We start from the raw sequence: 13,991 nt of genomic DNA on the forward strand, positions 1-13,991 counted from the left end.
GGTAGTTGTTTGTTCAGGGAAACATCTGTTATGTCCAGCATTACATGGTAAAGCCTCAACAAGTAAGAAATGAGAAAATCTCCATGTTCAATTTGTGTGTACTGGTATATCACATTATATAAAATAACAAAACAACCCCACCTCCACCAATTAGAATGATAATTAGTTTCCCCAGCTGTGCAGGGGGATTGGACATTTGTTAAGGCAGGGGAACATAGACACAGTCAGTCAAAATCTGCTGTTGATCAGTGTCCCTAGGATGTGCATTTTTATTACTGGACCCAGTCCCAGAATTCTTTGGCTCTGTTTTGCACAACGTAGAGAAGTTATTTCTGTGGTCCTTGCTGCCTTAGAGCTGTAGCTGGGTGCCACTGCAGGAGCAGCCAGAGCACATCCAGGGGTGTGACAGGGCAGAGCTGCTGCAGGGCACAAGGTGCTGCCTGCGGAGGATCTGTTCTGTGCCCTGCCTCTGCTTTTCTCAGGCTGCAGGAGATGATGGAGGCACAGCCAAGTGTGGGGCCTGGCAGCCCCCTGGAGTTTTTCCAGAGGCTCCAATTTGTAGTGGGTTGTAAGGTGGGAGCCTGCAGAGGGGGAAAGGGAGGGTACAGCAGCTATTGAACAGCAAGACAAACTGGTAGGAATACAAATCAGCTCAAAGTTTGATCTGGGTAGAATCTTGAAAGTGATAGAGATGAACTCTATAAAAATTCACTCTATGCTTCAGTAAGGTTCTTTGAAACTTATTCTTGTTTAGAGGATATATTGTTAGCACTTCACAGTGAGGGCAAAAGAAGAAGTATATAGACTTTTAAATAATTCTTCTGAGGTCAAATTAAAAGATTTCTCAAGCTCCTGAACTAATCACACACTAATTTATTAAAAATCTATTTAAAGCATTCCATTGTTATCTATAAATATTAATGTTTATTTTAATAAGTGCTTTACAGGTTAATTTCAATTGTATCTAAAACCCTCCAGTGACTAGAAAACTTTGTATTCAAGTCCAGGTCTACAGGCAAATCCAGAATGTATTTCTAAGATGTGGTAGCACACTTATTAAAATTATTATTAATGACAGCTATTTTGTTGTCATTTTTGATTGCCACAAGAGAACACAGAAGCTTGCAGCTGGGATTCTTTGAAGCAACATTCCATTCCTTAGGGAGCTGTTATTTCTGTAAAAACAATGAAATCAGTTAGCATAGGTAATAAAATAATTATACTAATTTATTTTGGCTATTAAGTGTTGAATCCCCTTAGCTAATCATCCACTTGAAGCTGTTACTCAAACTGCCCTGGATGCTTTTGCCTTAAGGTTAAACATCATGAATTCTTTTTCACTGATAAATCTATTTTTAATTCATTCCTGCAGTGCTTTTCTTCTAGAGTTAATTTGCTCATTATCAATAATCTGAGGTATTGTTACCCAAAACTAGTAACGAAAATTTCCATCAAAGGCAACAGTTACTTCTTGACTTGGTTTTAGCTGTTTACAAATGTACATGAGGCTGATCTGCCTCCAGTTAGGAAAAGCTGGTTACTCCCAGTGTGGTGTGACAGGAGACTTTGTTCCTGGGGTGCTGGGCAGTCATCTGTGAGCTGGCTCAACATCCTTCCACAGAAGGGCCCATCTTCCAGTACAAGGGGAGCCCAATACTTGCTGTGCTGAAACCAATATAAATTCAATTTTTCTTTGATTAATTCTTTTTTCTTTGATAAATTTAAAATTTAATTTCAATTAAACTTTGTTTAATTTTGCGTGGTTGTGGTTCCCAACAAGCCCTTTAAATGACCAAATCAAAACAAAGGTCAATTTTGGTCTTAATTCAGAAAATGTTGTTAGTCCAGTTTAAGAACTCTCAGTTTGTATTTTATAAGGCAAGAGTCCAGGGAATCTGTAAAAAAACTCTGATTCCAGCTCCACTTTACAGAATGCCTAATTATTTAGAGATATCCGGATTTGATCCCTCAGAATGTTATTGCTAAAGCACCATTGAATAAATTTATCATTTTATAAACTGGCAACTTTCAAATTCTGTCATCCCTAGAGAACACATAATTTTTGTGATTTAACACCCTTTCCCTTGAACTGACTCCCTTTTTGCTCAGCAGACACTGATTCTCTGTGGACTGGATGCTTTGTGTGACACAAATAAACACGTGTATATAGACAAGTGAGATACCATCAACCTGTCTATGCATGTATGAGCTAAAAATCATTTGAAATCAGTCAAACCTCTTCCAAAGACTTCATGAAACATGAAGTCCATGTCCAGCAGGAGGTTAACATGAACATGACCAAATCCTAGAGTGGGAATGGTTTCAGCAAGGTTTACCCCCATGTAAAGCAATCTCTTTATTTTTTCAAAGTCAGAGCCTTACAAGCTTATGAAAAAATGAAATATGTCTATCTATAGCAGCAGTCTATATTGAAGCTGGGACTGCAGTGGTAATTTTAGCTGCTTTACTACTGTTTTATCCATCAGGCCACAAAAAGCAACAGTTTCTGAAGTAGTAAATCCCCTCAAAGAACAAAGTTGAATTTTTATATAAGTGGAATAGAGATTCTAGTATTTGGGCAATCCAGAGTGTGGATTCTTAGGTGTATGTGCTTCATGGTGATCATAAGGTTTAGGAAAGGTGTTTTGGAATGGTAACTGTTGGGCTTTTCTGTTTGTTTCTGTGTTTGTTTGGATTTTGCCTCATGTTTAATAGCAGTGGCTGTTTTCAGGCAGTTTCAATGTTTGGTGCTCCTGGGAAGTCCTGGGGCATTCTTTCCTTCGAGAGGCCTCTGAATCTAAAAAACCATTGTGCATTTTTAGATTATTAAATGTAAATAAGGAAGAGGTAAGATTTATTGGTAGAATAAAAAACTCTTGTAGTAATTGGTCTGCTTCAAAAAAAATGGAAACTTTAAGTCTAACCAGATAAATACAGGTGTGATTAAATTACAGTAATGTTAGTAACTTATTTGACTTCATTGGAATTCATGAAAGGTTAAAGATGTGCACAACTGTTCAGTGCTTTAAAGTATAAACTAGTTACTTTAATTGTTTACAAAACGTCTTCCGTATTCTATTGCTTGTAATTTTGTTGGATAGAAGAGTATTTTTTATTTACTCTGGGGTAGCAACAGAACTGGGAAGAGAAAATGTAATCATACATTATGCCTTCATTTTCTTAAGGTCTCTGCTGTGGAGATTATTTGGTTATTGAGCATCAAAGCTTTCACGTGCATAAAGAAAAAAGCTTGAAAATTAACTCAAAATATGGTATGGGGAAATAAATAAGATTACAAAAAGAGCTTGTTTAGAGGCTGAACTTTGTAAAGACAGTTTCATGTTGTCAAACAGCTCACTAATGGTTTTGACTACTTTAGTTCATCAGGAGATAATTCAAGGCTTTCTTTAAATCTTAGACCTTCTTTATTTTCTATTTTGACAACTGAACTCAATAGAAAAGTAAGTAGTACAAAATAAGAGTTTTCAGGTCAGGGAGTGTATTCATGTGGTGGCTAATTCAGAAATATCACTGTACGAAATCTTACATTAAATAAAATTAGAACCAAAGCTCTAAGCTCACAGTCAAACAGTACAGTGCCCACAGACTTTTTCAGTCACCATGAAGCTTTTCCTCTCTTAAAATGCAGCAAAATCCATTCATTTAGAAGCATGAAAAAATTTCTGTAAGTGATGGATTTAACACACTGGATAACCTTTTCATTAGACAATTATGTGTTTCAGTCCATGGGATATGAAGTGTATATTTTTTGTAGTATGTTTTCAGATGTCAATGACCCTATTTCATGGAACATAAGTCACACTGTGAATTTAAAGATCTGAAGAAAATCAATAGATGAGACATTGAAGACTCTTATAGCAACTGAATTTTTTTTGCCATTTTTTTCTTCTTTCTTTTTTAATCTTCTTGCCGAAAGCTCAACCCAAACATCAAAAAATCATTGAAAGACTTGGATAATAATTACTAGAGTCTTGGATTTTACTGTAAAGAGCTTTTGTGTCCTCAAAGTATTTGAAGTCCTAATCCACTAGGTACAATACCTTTGGGTAAGACACCAGTAATGTGAGAGAGTTAATCCATGGAGCAATAATAAGTATTGCTCTACATCAATATTGAGAATCTTCTCTTACCTCCACAATCAATAAAATCCAAACTGTTCAGACACAATCCACTAAGCTATTTAAGAGAATTACATTTTTAATAATGTATGTGCATTTGGTGTTAATAATAGGGGAGACATTTTCTCAGCCATACCTTTGGTTAGAGCTTTAACCAGAGCTGAAGAAATTGGGCCATCCTTTTTTATCCTTCTCCCCATCATCCTTTTATGTGTGTGCCAAACTGTCACCTTGTCCTGTTTCTCACCTTTCCCACAGACTTGAAAGTCCAGTGTTGAACACCCAAAATTTTAAGAGCCAAACCCCATTCCCAGAAGTGCATGATTAGGCATCTAAACGCACATTTCTCGGAAAAAAACAAAAGCCTGGATCACCATATGCACTGATTATAGGTAATCTAACAGGTTCAATCCTGAGAAAAGATGCCATTTATGGAGCCTTTAGTGATTGTAGGGATGCAATTTTATATTCTCTTATTAAAACTGTTTAGGATTTGCACAGAGTCAGAGCTCTCTGCTTAATTCTCTCCAGTGCATGGATATAAACTATGAAAGTCACCTTGATAGTGGAACATGAGAGGAAGTGAAGAATACAACAAAGTGGAACAACAGCCCCAATCAAACTATCACAGATTTCAAGGACACTTACCCTGCTACTTAGTCAGAATTAATAATCATTTAACCATTTTGAATGAACAAAACACCAGAAAATTGGCAATTTTTAATGCAGTATAAATTTAAACAGAAAACTAAGAAAAATCAAGACATGCAGGTTTACAAAGTAAATATTTTTCAAATATTATTTGTTCAATTTGTTTTCAATCAAGTAGAATTGTGCAGAAAAAAAATTGTAAGAATTCATCTTCAGGCTATATTCAGCTTAATAATGCACATGAGGATGATTATGCATCTCCAGAATTGCTGACAAGGTAATTAAAAAGGTAAAAAATCTGAAAAATCAACCATAAGTTTCAGACTGATTTGGCAAGCATTTTGTCTCTAAAAATTTTCTTGGACTTTTCTTCTTTTCCTCTAGTTTGAAGCAACAATTCATATTTAACTTTCAGCTTTAATGCAGTACTGCAATTTGGTTTTGTTTACGAAGTGCCATCCTGATGGCACCTCGGGTACTTTAGAGTCTCTCAGAAGTTTTCTGAAAGGCCTCGAGAGGTGCAGGCAGGGACTGGTGCTGCCTCACAAGCCCTGCTGGGAATTATGTGGGCAACATGGATTGCCATAAAGCAGTTGTAAGACACACACAGTTTAGTGCTGTGCATTGAGAATTCAATGATGCTGTATATTCTGAGAATTCAAAATGCAAAACCTCATTTTGAGCTCCAAGGGGGAGAACAGGATAGAAAGAAGAACAAACATTAGAGGGATGTGGATTATGTTGAGAAGGAACGTCTCAAAACATGGCTGTGGCTGTGAAATCTGTGACCAAGGAACACGAAGGAACTTCCTTAAAGTCAGAGTAGGACTTGGCTCTCCCATGCACCTCCTCTACGCTTCACCTCTCACACAACACTTCCTAACTCTTCTATGCCCAAGTTACTCACTATTTGCTTATTTAGTTGATCTAATAAAATCTGGATACTTTTCAGTATTGATTGGTGAAAGTGTGGCTTAGTGGCAGAATCATTACTTTTTTAATCTTAGAACTGCCCTTACTAATCTAAACCCAAATTCAGTTTCTTCGATTAGGGCCTGCCATTACTAATTGTTTTTAAATGTTGATTGGATGGTTCCAGTTCAAAAGGTTTAGTTTTTTGGGAATATGTTATAGTTCTACACTCTTAGTAGTTAATTAAACCACTATGTTCTGAGGCATGACCAAAGCGAGGAAAGGGAAGGTGGTGGAAAATCCTGGAACAAAAGCTGGGTCTTGGAAGAAAACTCCCAGAAAATAGTGGCTTAATGACTTCATGTGCTGCACATGAGCTGCATCTTTATGTCCTTTCAATTTTGCATTAAATTGATGCATGTTGGGTGGCGAGCAGGACTGAGCTTGCCTGCCAACCTCACATCTACTCATGCAGTTCTGGAGGAAAGGTCAGATAAGGATAATGTGTCAAAAGGGTGTAATTAAGATTCAGAAAGATTAATACCTGTGGTATTTAGTGAAATTGCCTTCTAGTGGAATGCTCATCTATTACTTTGATATTTAACATTTCTGCTGTTAAAATGTTAGTGCTTGTAAAAGTGCAAAATTGGCAGCAGACGTTTGGTTTATATACTCTTTATTCCAAAAAGGAACCCCGTTGGAAAAGCAATCAGGGTGGATTTTTTTTAACCTGGAACTTTTCTGTGGAAGTCTTTCAGTATTTCCACTACAAATTTGTGTTTGATAAGGTTATTTAAATTATGTCAGTCAGTTTGACAGGTGGTGCCAATTTAGGAGGGCAGAGGAGAACATACCACTAACAGTATCTGAGATATGTGGAATGGTCCCCAGTGAAATGAAAAGGATACATCTGTAGGATGAAGAGGAATAAATGTATTTAATTCAACATTAAGAGAAAGATCTTTTTAACATGATTCAGCACATACTTAATGCATAATTGAAAGCAGATGAGCAGCCTCACTGGAGTTTGTGGTACGTAGGAGCTACAGTTCCTCCAACTATTCCAGCTACTACACAAACACATAAAGGTGGCACACTTCCCAAAAAGTTCAATTAGGGTGAGAAGAATAGTGCAAACTGACAACCCAAAGGAGTTAATGTTAAAATAGTAACTAGACAGGTATGACTATAATAAAGGCATAACTTTTTCTTTTACCTACTCATTATGAACATCAAAAGTCGTTTTTTTTTTCCTTTTACACATTTCCCTTAAGTGTAAAATACATGTGCAGTACACTGCTGAAAATGAAAATGGACACTATTTTCCTGAATTCTTGTACATTGTTTAATCTTCAGTTTCTAAAATAAATGGAAATTTTGCTTTATGGAGTAGGTCCTGCAAGACATTTACATGAATCATCCTTCTACAGATGAAGCTGATAATTAAGTGAGTCATACACAGAGACCTTCCAGATTTAGTCAGTAGAACTTCTACATGACTTTGCTACAAGTTCAACAAGTCCAGGTTTCGAGTACTGGCAGTACTAAATATGTTGCATTGCTTGTTGTGACACAACATGTCCAGCCACTAAACTAAAAAATTCCTGTTCAGATAAAAATAGGATTCAAATTGCATTCAAAGCAATGGAATTCAGAACTGTCACTGACATCACCACTGGAGCAAGTCATGTAAGAATTTGCAAGATGACAGCCCCAAATTTCTGCAGTTCTGAAAAGAGTATAATTACTGTGTCATATCACTACTTCATGCATTTAATTGTGGGGGGCATTTTATTTACAAAATTACAAATATGTTTAGTTAATGTAAGGAACAATGTGTGTCTATCTGTCTTGGCCTGGACCTGACTGTATTTCAGCTGAGCACAGAAGGATATTCAACTGCTTCAGGATATTTCTGTTTTAAAGGAACTTTCCTAAGATATATTCCAATACTTTAGGAATGTCTTTCTATTCAACAATCATGTTGAGTAAAAAAAATTTATCTATTGGTAAAATTTTAATTATTTTCTTATACTAGGAAGAAATGTTCAGCCTTCTAAAACTGAAATACAATTTTTAAATTCTCTTGTGATTCTGAAAGCTGGCTAAACTATGATAGTTATTCCCGTAATCACATTATAAACCACAGCAATACATTTTGTAAGCAGCTAGGATGATGGATACAAGTTAGACAAGGTGATGTAGGAATTCAGAAGACAACATCTCTAGGAGTTTTTAAATAAGTGCATTGCTTAGCTTACTGGAGGTTTCATTGTGTAAATCTGGTGGTTGAATATTATGTGATAAATTCATTTTTTATGATCATTGAAATCAGGAAGCAAAACAATTACTTTGATGTCTTGTAAGATTCTGACAAAGCTAATAACTTTGTATTCATACAAAAGACAAGGTTGTTTTGAGAAAAGTGTGCCATTTGTTCACAATTGTGCTGTAAAGACTCAGGGGCCAGAAATATGCTGTTCTTTGGGGTTCTGTGTTTGTTGTTTGGGGTTTTTTCTTATTTGAATATATAGACCTATTGACTCTGCTCAAATGCATCACAGAACAGTTTGTGGGATCAGAGCTAAAGCACTTTGCTGGTTTGTGCAATTGCTGTGGATGTTACATTGCAGGCTGCACTTTATTCCTCCATATCTCCAGATGGCTCTTGCTGTAACCTGCAGTTCTCCTGCAAATGTTGGCAACTGCAGTGCAACCCCAGTGCTGCACTCCCAGTGCTGGTATGTGACTGCACTTTAAAAAGAGGAATATACTTAGGGCTGCCTTCAGACCCACAGCTGCTGCTTCCACAGAAGTCTTCCCGAGACCATGATTTAGTTGGCACGACTCGTGAAAAGTTTCCATCACTGTTTAGCACCATTAAGTTGTTTGTAACTACCAGGCACTGCTTTGTTTAAAATGCATGGGAATTATGTATTCATCTTTTATGGCTTATTACTAAGTGAAGAGCAAAAGGAAAGAGAGTAAACTGAGAAAAGGGAGAGCTGAAAGTTTGTTTGGAATAAGTGCAGGTGTGTTGTTCAGGATTCTTTCAGCTGGGTGTAATGGAGAGTTGTGACTACAGAGGTTTTGATGGAGATTGTGGCTGAGTGGGGAGAAGAAATGGAAAAATATCATGTGTGGGGTGAGATGGGGAATCAGCTCCAGCTGGAAAGGGCCAAGGCAATCATTAGAGCTCAAAGTAAATTTCAGCTGATGGGTGCTGAAGATACAAGGAGGGTTAAAGGATTTGCAGCCCTTCTTGTTGCCATTTACATTGGTGATTTTGGAACAGAGGGACATAAAAGGATGGGGCTATAACCTGGAAACTCTTCTGGACTCTACATCATTGCCAGAGGGTAAAAGGACAGACATTTCTTTTCCTTTCTGCTGCTGACCAGCAAGGAAATGTTGGAGCTGAGCCTTTCTGCTCTAGACACAGCACTCTGCTACTCTGGAACTGCAAATACATATAGTAAAGCAAATTATTAAAAACCTTGTTGAATTTTGCTTTAATTTTTCAGCATCTGATGGCAAAAGATAACTGTTCAGTGTCATAAACATAGACTGGACAAAACAGCTAAAACGCAAAAGTATAAAATTCATTCAGTCTCTACTCAAGCAGAACATCCAATGAAGAGGAGAGTTCAGTAAGGACTGAGAGAATAGCAAAAATGTGTTTACTTTAGTGAGTTTGGTCTCTCTGAGAAGTATAAACTCAAACCAGTATTTAATTGCCAGATATTTGGAGAACAAGGATAAATTCTGTAAGTACACCTACTGGGATAATGGGTTCTTTCATCCCTCCTTTTTATGCAGAAACAAGAAATAGAAATACTTGCATCTTAGCCATTTAGAATCAGAGATGCTTTGCCTGCACACACCTAGGTTTTCTATGTATGCAGCAACAACTCTTTGAATTATGTGAGTACTTGCTTGTTTCTCATTACTTCTGTTAGCCACTTAACTAACTAGTTGTGTCTCTTAGCTCGTTATAAACTTTTTTTTTTTTTGGGTGGGGGCAACAAAGGCAATTGCATTGAAGACTTAAGAGGCAAGCAGAGGATTTTTTTGTCACTCATGAAGGCATGATTTGCCTTTGTAAACTGCAGGTATCAAAGCAGTTTTTCTATTCTGTTTGGACACACCGCGTAGTAACAGGGGGATAAGAGGCAGCTGTGCTTCAGACCACATGAGGTAATTTGCAGACACATTTTAATTGCCTTTTAGAGAGCATGAAGGAATTCCAAATAGTCTAATGAGTTCCAGCAAACACCTGTGAAATGATTTTAGCCCACCATGTAAAACAGAAATTAAGGAAGAAATAAAGCACGAATTCTAGCATGTGTGTTCTAATGGAGGTTGGGGAGAAAAAAATATATTTTCTTAAGTATTCACCGCATTCTTAAAAACAGAAATAAAGAAGACTACAAACTATTCTTTATATTCATACCAACAAAAAGCTAAAGAGACAAATTTCAGGAAATGGTCTTTGTAGATCAGATATATGAGCCTTAGGAGCAGAGGCTCGTTTGAGGCTGAATTATAAATGGTTTCAATGCATAAGTCTATTTTTAAGGATTATGTTGTAACTCAGCAAAGCAATTATGGTCTGTCTTAACTTCACTTGTAAAGGATGGTACCCACTTAAATCAGAGGTGTTCTGGAGTGCTTTTGCTGCTTTGGGGATTAAAATAGCAGTGGATTCTCATTGCTTAGATCCTGTAAATGACTTAACATTAATTATATATATACCTATGTAGTGTTCTGTATACAGATATTTTTTGTTGGAATTGTGTGTTGAAAACCTCTGGTGATAGTGCATTTGTTGTTTGTGTTCTATATTTTAACACTTTAATGAAAACAGTACATGAAATCCTCAATGAAGTTGCTCCTTGAGTTGGAGCCTTGAATAACACAAGTTATTTACCCCTGTTATGCTTCAGCTGTATGAAATACAACTTATTGCCCATCAAGAGTACCATGAGATTTTAAATGGATATAGATGAGGGATTTTTCCAAGCTGATTAAAAAAAAAAATGTTCCAAAAGTTGTGAAAAAATATTCCAAACCCTATCCAGTTGTAAGCCTTATAGGAGGGAGACATTGTGGACATTGTTTTGTGGTGGCTTGTCTTTCAAAATGTCTACTGGGAAGATTTGCAGAAGGAAATTGTCTAAAATCTTTGTGTTTGACATTTAAAAAATGCCTAACAGTAACTCCTTTTTGTCCCAAAAAATCCAGCAAGTTAATGGAAATTATATAAGTTGTACATTTAATATACGGTAGAAGAATATGAATTTGACAAGAAAAAGTACGTGTTTAATACTTGGCATTGGATCATTTGAACTTGCAAGACTGATTTGTGGCATACAATAATGCTTTCTTAGGCCTTTCTTAGGCCTCTGTGAAGATGTTGCACTTCTCAAATGATGAAAATGCTGAATGTTTGGTTTTATAGAGAAAGGAAGGAAAGTTTTCTGTTTGAATGACATGAATGAAATGACAGCTCATCTCTAGAATAAGACATTGTGCTCTAAGGCTGCTGTATCATTACTTCCTTAGCAATGAAAAATTCCATTAAAAATAATCTCTATCACACACTTTGTCATACCTTCTTCCTCACTGGCAAGGACAAAACTCTTTAGGGTACATGAGTTGAAGGAAAAATTTTATATGTACAGTGCATGCTCTTAGCAGAGATACCAAACTGAGGGAGGAAGTGTGGAATATCCATTCTTCTGGTTAATCCTTCAGGATTAATGCCCTCTGTTTTTCAGACGAAGTTCAGACATATATAGGAGATAAATAATCCATTTTTCATTTCTACAATAGAGGCAGACTTGAGGGGAAAAAAGTCCCTATGAAATACAAATTATACAGTGCCTTCGATCTGGAATTTCTTACGGGATTGCAGAGGTTTTCTCCAGCTGTGCAAAAGGGGTGCAATAGATGGCAATGAAGTGGTGTGAGTACAGCCAGCCTCACAAATTGGCAGCACAGAGCCAGAACTGCCCCACACAGCCCCAGGGTGAGCCCAGGCTCCCGGGGGTGGCACAGGGGCTGAATGAAACTGAAGCTGAGCCTCCACACCTCAGCTGTTGATACTTCCAGTAAAACTTAGAAAAGCCTCACAAAAAAATTACTTCTTTCAGAAGTAAAATGCTACATTCTCTTTTGCATATAAAAAGGTCTCTAAATTTAAGAATGAGCAAGGTTTCTTATTTTTGTAGAAAGATAACAAGATTTATATTGACCAATGGAGATGATTAAAAGTGTAGGAGCCCTGTGGTCATGCAAAGGAATTGAAGAATAAGTTTTTCCATTATATTGAACTCAAGGAATCTTTAAGTTAATAAAATTCTTTTACTCAGTGTTTTATAATGAGTAACATTTTTGGAATATTTTGAAAGGGAACAGTTTATCTGAATAATTTAGATTCTGCCTAATTTCAGTATTAAATATCTTTTACTTTTAAATTTTTAATATATTGTGGTTTACTTGTTAATATAATTGTTTATTGAGTATTATGTGCCCTATTTTATAATACTTCCAGGGTATTCCTGCTCAGCATTTGAATCCTTTGATAAAGTTGATTGCAATCTGATTTTCTATGGTGTTTGCAAAAATACTGCCAATGATTTAATAATAAAATCCACAATGAGCAATAAGTTTCAAATAATGTAGTAACATGGTAATAAAGATCTGCCCAAGAACATTGCATGTCATTTAAGTGAAGGCTTTGCAAGATTTGTACATTAAAACAATAAGCTTCATTAGAAATAATAACAGCCAGGATTAATTAACATTTTCAAACTCTTTCTATCCACATCCCCCTCAGTTTCATTTTCCTTTCATTTTTATCTACTTAGTGTGTTCTTTTTTTCCTCTCTTCCCTTCCTTGTCTGTGCTTTGAACAGATTCTTGTGTTTGAAGACTCTATTGTCTCTGTTCTTGGTTAAAAACTGAGGAACTCTTATGAAAGATTCCTCTCTTTCACCCAAGCACTTCTTTTATTTACTCCCTCCTTCTCTGGCGGGTCTGAACATCTTTCAGCACCTTTCTCTGGATTTTGTAAAGCATCAGATCACACTTTGCTCCAGCCACACCTCTTTGTATCTCCAAGTATTTTCATCCTCTTGCTCTTAAGTACTTTTAAAAGGACTAAGCACATATTAAAGATCAGTAAAACCATTATTCAGAATTTCAACATACAACTACTTGACATAGGCAGGTTTGTGAGGCAGTTAGACTCTGCTTGTTTTTATTATATAAATAAATACATATCTTTATTTCCTGGTATGTTTTAGAGATGAGTGTTTTATCTCATTATCATCATAAATACACTGCAGTATTACCAAGCAGCATTCAGAAACATTACCTCCCCTTGATAACTGCATTACAACTTTTGAGGATAGCCTGAGGAGTTGGATGCAGCTGGAATGTGCTGAAATTCTTAGGAAAGCTTTCCTTTGTCTGTGTTTGCCAGCAAATCCTCCTTGCATAGGGTGACCTTTGAATTGTTTTCTTTAAGGTGTCCATACCCAATACTTAGAGTCCTAAACAAATTTAAGGGCCTTTTAAACAAAACCGGTTGATTTCTCCTAATCATGTTTGTGAATAAAAATACAAAGATGATTTTGAACTAGGCTTTCTTTTAGTTTTTCTCTGAAATTACAGTAGAAACTCTGTCAAGATTACAGAACTCAGTAGCAGAAAGGTAGTGCTGATTTTAGAAAGAGGTTGTCAATGCTGGCTCCCTGAAGTCTGTGGACTGTGAAATTCAGTCAGGAAAAAAACTAAGCTGATACACATTTTGTAGGTATTGTCCAGGCTGAAGAATTGCTGTGCTGGCAGCCTGTTTGAGCAATTCTTGCTCTGGTCCTGCCAAGAAACAGAGGTAACTGTTCTACTGCTCAGGACTCAGGGAAAGGAGAGATTATTTGGGAGGAGGTGATACTTTTCTGTTAAAGTAGGAGCTGAAGAAGGAAAAAGTCATAATTCAGAAAGCCCAGTAAAACCTTAAGTAATCAAACTTAGAGAAAAGTAATCAGGGACCAAGAAAAAAAAAAAAAAGCTTTGAAATGCTTTACACTTATTTGCTAAAATTCATAGTAGCAAAGGATTTGTAGCATTTGGGTCTTACAATATTTATGGCATTGTAGGGTGTAGAAAATGAACAAATAGATGGAAAAACATCATGAAAAGTGGTAGCCTGTTTTTATCCCGTGTGCTAATGTACAATTGTTAGTGATGGATGCACAAAGCAGGAGGTAGAAAGAGGGGTAA

Source organism: Taeniopygia guttata, chromosome 13 (assembly GCF_048771995.1).
Source record: "Taeniopygia guttata chromosome 13, bTaeGut7.mat, whole genome shotgun sequence".
Taxonomy (NCBI): domain Eukaryota; kingdom Metazoa; phylum Chordata; class Aves; order Passeriformes; family Estrildidae; genus Taeniopygia; species Taeniopygia guttata.